Source organism: Lolium perenne, chromosome 1 (assembly GCF_019359855.2).
Source record: "Lolium perenne isolate Kyuss_39 chromosome 1, Kyuss_2.0, whole genome shotgun sequence".
NCBI lineage: Eukaryota > Viridiplantae > Streptophyta > Magnoliopsida > Poales > Poaceae > Lolium > Lolium perenne.
In genome coordinates, this window is record NC_067244.2 from 209,327,722 (window position 1) to 209,338,444 (window position 10,723).

A 10,723-nucleotide genomic window follows, 5' to 3' on the forward strand; every position below is an offset into this window, starting at 1 on the left:
ATTGAGGATCGTGGAACAACATAATCCCCTGACACGTTCCAATTTGATAGATGCACTTTTTTACATCTGTTATTGTCATTGTAAAGTTGGGGAAAGGTTACCAACATGGGAAACTCCAATCCGCAACTAGTTGCGGGTGCACCCCATTTTTCTTTTGACACTTCCAAGTTTCCAAAAAAAATGTAAACTAAAAGTCTGGACATACATTGTGTTCTATCATGTGCTTCGTGAAGTTTCATCCAAAAATATGATAATATGTGATCTACACAAAAAAAGAACAAATGATGTGTAAATAGTAAGTCACACTATTTACATATGTCTTCTCTTTTACACAGATCACATATTATCATGTGTTTATATGAAACTTCACAGATGCACAAGATACAACACATTGTATGACAAGAAGTTTAGTTTTGAACCAACATAATATAACTCCATTGTGGATGTTCTTCTAGTACAATTGTTCAACTGATCTAGGCTAATAACAGGTTAACTCCATGTAACTCTACAATTTTTGCTCATAGTGGTAAACAGTTAACAACAACGAATTTACCTGGATATATAGCTTCTCCGTGCAGGGAAAGCATCTAAGAAATGCAAGTAGTTGATCCAGACGAGGGCCGTCAGATTTTAGAACCAAGTTCTTCACTGTGCATAGAGAATTTTCCAAGCTTATGGGCATCATCCTCTACAGGACAATGGTACATATGTCAAAAAAAATAACAAAAATGTGAGTTAATTCAACAAGAAGAAGGCTGTTCTACCAAAAAGTTTATGCGTCCAATAACAAGTTGGCAGCCAGGGTACGACGCAAAGCCCAACACCATCAACTTTGGTGCGTTGGCGACCTGGATTAGTAGTGGAACATCATCAACGCATATGACCAATCTCTCGAGGCAAGATGCATCCATAATTTGCACCGTGTCTAACTGAATAAGTTCGGTGGTGTTGCGTTTCCAATAGCTAGCCACACTAATTGTACGAAGATTTGGCATTTGAATGTTGAGTTGGGTGAACCCGTGGACCCCCTCAAGGTGAAGTGCCTCGAGCACAATACAGCGGGTGAACAGGCGGTCGATGTTCGTCGCCTTACAGATGTAGACGTCATAGAGCAAGAGCCTTTTGAGTTGGGGGAAAATAAGCATGGAGTTGGCATGAATCTCGGGCAAATAGCAAGTAGAAATGCTGACAATGCGCAGCGTGGGCGCGCAGCGGAATGCGGACAGCGGGAAGGAGCGCATCACTGTTCCAGCATCAAATCTGAGGTTCTCGACGCAAGATAGGGTGCTGGACCGGAACCAACTGTCGAGCGTGGTGTCGACCTTGCAAGTGGTTCTGAAGGGGTCGATTGACACGCTTCTGGCGGGGCCAGGGTGAGCGGCGAGGATACTGGAGACCGCGGCGATGCGTTTGTGGTTTTGCTTGGCGAGTTGGTCGTCGATCTCGAGGTTAAGTGGGACGGAGTGCCAGAGGTGGCGCCACCGTTTGGAGACCAAGGTTGTGGTTACAGCGGATATAGTGGGCAGGTGGGAGATGATGATGTGGAGAATCTGGTCCGGTAGGCGGCTGATGAGGTCGTTGTCGCTGACGAGGAGGTTAAGTGGGACGGAGCGCCAGAGGTGGCGCCACCGTTTGGAGAGCAATGTTGTCCTTACAGCGGATATCATGGGCAGGAGGGAGATGATGATGTGCAGCATCTCGTCGGGGAGGCGGCTGATGAGGTCGAGGCTCGACGGAGGCTCTTCCCGATCTGGCTCGACCCGCCTTCGGGAGTTGAGCGGCTCCGCCTCCATCTGACACGGCGGCGACACACGCAACACCGCAGTCGTCTACTCGAAGTGTGTAGCAGGTAGCGGAGCGGATCTGCTGGACAGGGGAATAGGCGCAGCGGCGGTGGTGAGGACAGAAAGGTACTCGGCGGTGGATTTAGGTGGATGGTGGATGCAAGTGCGCTGGGGGTTTTTGGAGGAGACGGCAAGCGCTATGCAAGGAACTATTGCGGCGGGCGGCCAGCCGGGGTGCCTGAGGAGAGAAAGGTATACTACTACTATTGATGCGGTGCGGCGTTTGCGTCTCCCTTCCCCACGCGTGCAGCCTTCACATTTCACAAGACGTGCGAGTTTTTCAACAGAGATTATCAAGTGGAGAGACTTTCCCAATGCAATTGTCTCTCCACTTGATAATCACTCTTGAAAACACCGAGAAGATGGCGGTGAAGAAGACGGAGAGGCAAGGAAAAAAACAATATGAATTGAAATCAAATATAATACGGGCGTTCCTTCTCTCTCTGGTCTCTGCTGCACTTACTGCACCTGTGGTGCAGGCGTGTGACCCGAGAAAGCTAATGTACTGTATAGCCGTCCCTTGCACGCCGTGTAGCTGTATTTTGTCTCGTCAAATCAGCTCGGGACAGTTTCAGCAGAGTTTTTTCTTGCCATCATCATAATAGGCGAACATTACCACGGGCACACGGTAGTGCACATCCAACTTCTACTACTCAATCCTCCATATGCTGCACAAACCACCACTTTAACTTTTTCTTCGCAGTTTTCATGATTTTTAGCAGTTTCCACCATGTGGTGGTCTAATCTGTTGCAATTTTTACCACTTGGTCATCTGATCAGTTATTTTATCATGTCGATAGCAAAATCAACAAGTGGATGCCAACTTTTTTGAAGGGCTACTCTCTAAAACACAGTTTGCATTATGTCATGTTTGGTATTTTCCCTAGGTAGTACATCCAAACAAAATTGACTACATGCTTTTATTTGCCTATTTTAAGCACCTTTTACCATGATTTCAAATTTAGGTCAAACTCACGGGGGCCATAGGATGCACGGCATTTATTTGGCAATTGTTTCAGTATGGCCAACTAGTTAGGCCTCCTTTGGTTCATAGGAAAAGGAAAATCATAGAATTGGGATGTCATGCCTACTTGAATCCTATGGGAATCGTGCTCCTTTGATTCATATGATTGTCATAGGAATTATGTTGGATTTGGTTCTTATGGAAAAAATTCCTATACAAGTCATTTGATTCATAGGAACTATTCATATAGGAATCTTGTAGTGCAAATCTTATAGGAAAAAACCATTAGCTAATACCTCATGGAAAAGTTCCTTTGCCACAATCAAAGACACATCATGCCGAAGTTTTGTTCTAGGACATGGACACGTTCAAACTAATCATGGTAATAGATGATACAACATCGCACACATAAATAGACGACATGTCTAAAATCATACATTTTTGAACACGAAATGTCCCGAAGGACACAGCGACACTGCTTTTATATTATGATGATGACGGTGGGATTACAGACTGCAAGCTAGGAGGACCCTCCAAGTAAAAGGAAACTACAGACAAGACATCCAAAAGTACAAAAAGAACTCTAGTTCTAGAAAAGGAAACTCCATGCGGTCCTTCTCCACCGAGCTCAGATTAGCCTCAAAGCGCGATCATCTTCTCCATCGAGACCGGCAAGATCAACCACCTACCGTCTCGTTGGCGCATGCGGGCACGTCGCCTCATGTTGAAAGTATTCGAGCAAGTCGCCGCTCATGTCGCAACCATCGTTGCTGCAATCCACCTTAAACAAGGAGGCAAATCTACTTAAATCCTCATCCTCTTCGTAGATGTCGTCGCGATTCGGGCACACGAGACTGGGCAGGTTTCTTAAGCAGCTTCCGCATGCAATGTGATGTCCCTCCCCCATGCGAATGCACTGCTTAATACAAGGAAATTTACATGACTGTTGGCCCAAAGAAAAATACAGCTGGGTGGAACCTAGTGAAGAAAGTACTAACCCGGTATAGTGGACGTCGTGCGATTTGAGAGCACAAACCGCAGATGAACGTTCTTCTCACCACATTCTTTTCCATAACACATTCACGGGAAAAGTCCATGCTTTCAGATGGAGGACTTTCACCTTGGAAGACGCCCTGGCATCCCGGGCACGCGCCACCGGGCAGGTTCCTAGCGCAGCTGTCGCATGCAACCTTCTTGCACGAAACAACACTGCTTAATACAAGGAAATTAACACGATCGTTAGCCCAAATTAAAATACATCTTGATGAACCTAGTGAAGAAAGTACTAACCCGCCAAAATGGAGGTTGTGCGGATTGAGAGCACAAACCGCAGGTGAGCGATCTTCTCAATTTAGCATCGTCGACAAAAGCTCTAAAGCTACCAGGGGGAACCTCCATGCCCAACGATTCTAAATGGGAATATGAATTTAGAGGATGTGAAGGAGATAGGGATAGAGGGTCGTAGTCTTCGACTTGTATAGTATATATAGGCGAGGGAATTGCAGATTCCACGAAGGAACGAGATCCAGTGACTTCACTGGCGACTTGTACGTGAGTCATTCGATCAAGATCCAACGCACATGGTTGATCCAAATTTTAAACTTAAAATTAAACTCAATTTTCAAATGAAGTAAAACTTTACCAGAATACTTAAGAAAGATATATATCTTACTGTAATGTTTTCGATTTTTTTCGAGCAACTTAAAATGTGACTACAAATTCTGGATCAACTATGTCCGTTGGATCTTGATCCGATGGCTCATGTACGTAAAGTTGCATTTTGGAGTAAGTAAAGTCACTGGCCTCAAGTTCCACCACCTCATACTTCGTATGTTGCACAAAAACACCATTTGGAAGGATATTTTGCGGTTTCCACCATGTACTGCTCCAATCTGTTGTGATTTCACCACTTAATCTTCTAATCAACCAATTATATTGGTAAATATTCTCTTACTTTGCATCTCAAACATTTCCCTGACTTTGAGTCCCTGAACGCGCGCTAGTACACTCAATAAAGACAGAGAGAGAGAGAGAGACGCTGAGGAGGACTTTGAGTTCTAGTACCTCACCTGCCCGAAATAAGTACGCTGGCAGCCTGACCTGCCCTAAGTACGTCCGGTCAAATCGATGCCTTGCCTTGCACGCCGTCTGCGCGCATCCATGTCTTCCCGATGAAATTGTCAGTCCAATAAAATCGAAAATTTAATTCGGCTATTGGGCGGATATGCTACCTCGACCCAAAAAAACATATTTTTAATTTTCAAAAAATTCTAACAAAAAAATCCGCATGTACTTCTCGATAATCTATGTGTGTTCGTGTAGTTTCGTGAAAAGCCGATATTTTTTGTGGTTGATGTAAGAAGACAAAAGCAAGTACTCCGTATTACAAACAGCTTTATTTTTAGCAATAAATTTTATCTTTTTTACATAGCCCAAACGATAATTTAGTTTTTTATGGAAAGACTTTATGCGCTCTTAGCATGTGAAGATGAAAAGATTAATATTTTGTTTGGAATTTTTTTACATTTCAAAATATATAGATGTTGCAGTTCAAACTAAAGGGAGCATACGCAACCAGGAGCCAAAACATCCTCCCCCAAAAAATATGATTTGTTTTCTATTTGCGACGCTTCCGCGATGCCTATCACATGTCTGTATAGCCGCAGCTAGCACCATCGAGCACGCCCCAATGCTCTGTGTATTGTCTTGTCAATTCAATGGTCAAGGTAATCTGACCAAAAGATACGTCTTGGAGTACGCGTGCGCCTTATTCCTTGAAATGGAGGTAGTGTGGCCCAAATGCGAAAAGTGTTACTCCTCCTATTCTAGTATACCATACTACGTATTACTCAAAACAAGTTAGAAGTTATGTCAAGTATGACTAGTGCAAATAAACCCTCTGGCATTAAGAGTATGTTAGAAGTTCAGATCATGATGAACAAGTTAAATGTAATGTTCAAAACGTTCAGCTATGTCAAGTATGACTAGTGCAAATAAACCCTCTGGCATTAAGAGAAACATCAAATAGTACAAAACACCTGAACAAAAACAAAATTACAACAAAATCCTTGAGATGCCCTTCGTCTTCAACCTCCAGACCGTGTCGACAGCACCATGGCCGACACTAATCCAACCCAGGAAGCCAGAATCCTAGGATAAGCAAGCTCGAAAGGTAGGTGGCCACGGAAGCTCTAGCACGTACCAATTCAGCACGCGCGAGGGCCCGCCCAGCATCTCAATCGGCATGGTGTGAAGCCAGTCCTCGTCTCGAGCTCTCTCGAAGCGTGAGAGCTCGCCGGATTCTCTGTCGAGAGCAAGAATGAAGTTTCCGAGCCCACCGAACACGTACCACTGGAAGAAACAGGCGTTGCACCCCACAAAGAGGATATCCGACAGGCCTGTGTGCGTGGCGTGGAGAGGCACGATGGCGCCGGAGGAGGTCCAAGCGTGGCCACCAGGGCCAGGCGAGAACACGCAGGTCTTGAACATGCCGTCATGATAGATCAGGCACGTCACCCTGTAATTTGACAGACTGATGCGCGCCGCAGCGTCCTCGCCATGGAGGGCGGCGCCCAGGAACAAGCTTACGAATGTTGTGTGCGAAACAGCAGGGGGTGGAGGGACCGTCACGTACTGACCTGCCAGGGGATCGCAGACGACGAGACGTGAAGGTTGCTCGAAAGGCTTTCCGTGTTCGGTGTGGTCGAAGTCCGCAAGGAGTAGGAGGCCGCCCCGAGAGTCGGCGAGCTCCAAACTGAGGTCGCCGTTTGGCGCCCGTGGGAGGAAGTCGAGCGCGAGATTATTTGCGGCGACCCCGGCCCAACATGACGAGGAAGAGGGAACGAAGTGGGGCAGCAAGCCAGACGGCCGATAGTGACAATGGGAGAAGCTGATGTGGTAGTGGCCGGCGACTATGGAGGATGGTGCACCGTGGCGAGCGGAGAGGACACGAAAGTCCTCCGCCGCGATGACCTTGCGCCAGCTCTTGCAGGCGAACGCGGCGTGGACGAGATCCAGAGGCGAGGTGAGGCGCAGGAACACCAGCCCGAGAAGTTCATCCGGGATGGCGTCACCCTTGTCCTCCTGCCCGGACTTCCTCTGAGCATTCTTCCAGCGGGGGCGGCTGTGCCCCATCTCCGGCTGGACCTAGCTCGCGTACGGGGGCGAGGTGTGCTGTAGGGAGGAAGCTAGGGAAGTAGCGAGGCGGCCGGCTTGGTAGAGACTAGAGGAGTTAAGGAGGAGACTTATGTACTGAAAAAGTTCCGTGGAATCAAATTCCTATATTGGTTAATTACATGCAAGGATGAGCAGAGTAGTTGGTTGTGTAATTGAGACGAGATTACGAGCTTGATCCCCACACACGAACCACATCGTAAAGCTTCATGAAAGAAAAATAGGAAAACAACAAAATTGTGTGGCACAACAGTTGCTTTCTCCAAGTTCCTATAGAGGGAGTACTATGAACATATTCAAACTAGACAAATCATGTATCCCCTAACCCCTAAAACTCAGTCTTATGAAATCTAGCATAAAGAGATCGAAGTCGTTTTGGGTTTCAAACATGGAAATTTCAAGAACATCCCAAAAGCTTCATTTTAGAGTGACTAAGAAGGATCCATGCTTACCTTTTCATTTTCATGTTTTAAACTTGTTTAAATCATGGTCAAACCTAGGATTTGACCAAGATTCAAATGGGCCTAAAAATTCAGAAAAAATCAAAAGAATGAAAAACCAAAGCACATATATAGCATTCTTATGTCATATATATAGTAAGCATTCAAGTTGATAAACAAGGTCAAGACATATATATTCAAACCAGAAAAATCATGTATATATCTACCCCTAAAACCCTAAACTCTGTCTTATGAAGTCAATCATGAGGAGAAGTGGTTTTGGGTTTCAAACATGGAAATTTCAAGAACATCCCGAAAGCTTCATTTTAGAGTGACTAGAAGGATCCAGGCTTATCTTTTCATTTCATGTTTTAAACTTGTTTAAATCCTGGTCAAACCTAGGATTTGATGAAGATACAAATGGGTGGGCACAATATTCAAAAAAATCAGAAAAATGAAAAACCAAATCACATTGTCTTCTTATGACATATCGTAAGCATTCAAGTTGATAAACAAGGTATAGATATATCCAAACCAGATAAATCATGTATCTACCCCCTGTCGATCTTATGAAGTCTAGCATTAAGGGAAGTCGTTTTGGGTTTCAAACATGGAAATTTCAAGAACATCCCAAAAGCTTCAATTTTAGAGTGACTAAGAAGGATACAGACTTCCTTTTTTATTTTCATGTTTTAAACTTGTTTAAATCTTGGTCAAACCAAGGATTTGACCAAGATTCAAATGGGCCTAAAAATTTAGAAAAAAATCAAAAGAGAATGAAAAACCAAAGCACATAGCATTCTTATGTCATATGTATAGTAAGCATTCAAGTTGATAAACAAGGTCTAGACATATTCAAACCAGAAAAATCATGTGTATATCTACCCCTAAAACCCTAAACTCTGTCTTATGAAGTCAATCATGAAGAGAAGTGGTTTTGGGTTTCAAACATGGAAATTTCAAGAACCTCCCAAAAGATTTATTTTAGAGTGACTAATAAGGATCCATGCTTACCTTTTCATTTTCATAATTTAAACTTGTTTAAATCTTTGTCAAACCTAGGATTTGACCAAGATTCAAATATATGGGCATAAAATTCAAAAAAAATCAAAAAAATGAAAAACAAAAGCATATAGTCTTCTTATGTCATATAGTAAGCATTCAAGTTGATAAATTAACAAGGTTTGGACATATTCAAACCATACAAATCATGTATCTACCCCCTAACCCTAAACTCAGTCGATCTTATGAAGTCTAGCATGAAGAGAGGTCGTTTTGGGTTTCAAACATAGAAATTTCAAGAACATCCCAAAAGTTCATTTTAGAGTGACTAAGAAGGATCCAGGCTTACTTATTCGTTTTCACGTGTTAAACTTGTCTAAATCTTGGTCAAACCTAGGATTTGACCAAGATTCAAATGCGCAGAAAATTAAAAAAATCAGAAAAATGAAAACTAAAGTACATAGTCTTCTTATGTCATATAGTAAGCATATTCAAGTTGATAAACAAGGTTTGAACCTTGATCTGTAGTACTGGGCAAAACCCTAGTTTAACCTATTTAGGGCTCCTTTGATTTAAAGGATAGGAAAAGCATAGGAATAGGAAAGGTATAGGATTGGAATGGCATGTCTACTTAAAACCTATAGGAAGATGAAGTTTGTTTGATTGTAGCAAAGGAATTTTTCCATGAGGTATGAGCTAATGCTTTTTTCCTATAGGAATTACACTAGGGCTCCTTTGATTTAAAGGATAGGAAAAGCATAGGAATAGGAAAGGTATAGGATTGGAATGGCATGTCTACTTAAAACCTATAGGAAGATGAAGTTTGTTTGATTGTAGCAAAGGAATTTTTCCATGAGGTATGAGCTAATGCTTTTTTCCTATAGGAATTACACTAGAAGATTCCTATAGGAATTTTTCCTATAGGATATATTCCTATGAATCAAACAACATGTAAAGGAATTTTTCCCATAGGAACCAAATCCTACACAATTCCTATGCAAATCCTTTGAATCAAAGGAGCCCTAGAAGATTCCTATAGGAATTTTTCCTATAGGATATATTCCTATGAATCAAACAACATGTAAAGGAATTTTTCCCATAGGAACCAAATCCTACACAATTCCTATGCAAATCCTTTGAATCAAAGGAGCCCTTAATTATAGATTCGTAGGTTGATTTTTCTACCTTTTTATTATTACTATGCAGCACATGTGTGTTTGCCCGTCGAGTGAAACTCGGAGGAAGAGGGATCACTTGGAAGGAGAGAAGAAGGGAGAGCATTATGGTGTCTCCCCTTTCTCGGGTGATGATGTTGACTTTTGTGCAGGGTTTGTCAGTGAGCAGGAGGTGCGAGCGAGCGAGCGAGCGAGGCCGAGAATGAGAGAGATTTGTTTTTTTTTGTGAGAGGGACAACCGAAGGATCCAGAAGGACCCACAGACTTCCAATACGCATACTGATGCGTCTTCTCTTGACAAAGAAGATGGCTGGGAGTTTGCGTACCTATTGCACGTGACTTGTGCTCACTGAAGTGTGGGACCTCACGCGTGGGCACCACACGTAAGTGACAGACCTGTTGGTGTAAAAACTCGGTTGATTATTATAGTGCATTAGAACAAAGTTTCCTATGGATTCAAGGGTAGGAAATCCAAGTTAACTCATTTACATGACATTATTTTTCTTATGTCATATAGTAAGCATTAAAGTTGATAAACAATGTCTAGACATATTCAAACCAGACAAATCATGTATCTATACCCCTAACCCCTAAACTCTATCTTATGAAGTCAAGCATGTGAAGAGATGTGGTTTTGGGTTTCAAACATGGAAATTTCAAAAACCTCCCAAAAGCTTCATTTTATAGTGCCTAAGAAGGATACATGCTTCCCTTTTCATTTTCATGTTTTAAACTTGTTTTAATTATCTTGGTCAAACCTAGGATTTGACGAAGATACAAATGGGTGGGCACAAAATTCAAAAAAATCAGAAAAATGGAAAACCAAATCACATAGTCTTCTTATGTCATATCGTAAGCATTCAAGTTGATAAACAAGGTCTAAATATATCCAAACCAGACAAATCATGTATCTACCCCTGTCGATCTTATGAAGTCTAGCATGAAGGGAAGTCGTTTTGGGTTTCAAACATGGAAATTTCAAGAACATCCCAAAAGCTTCATTTTAGAGTAAATAAGAAGGATACAGACTTCCCTTTTCATTTTCATGTTTTAAACTTGTTTAAATCTTGGTCAAACCAAGGATTTGACCAAGATTCAAATGGCCCTAAAAAATTCAGAAAAAAA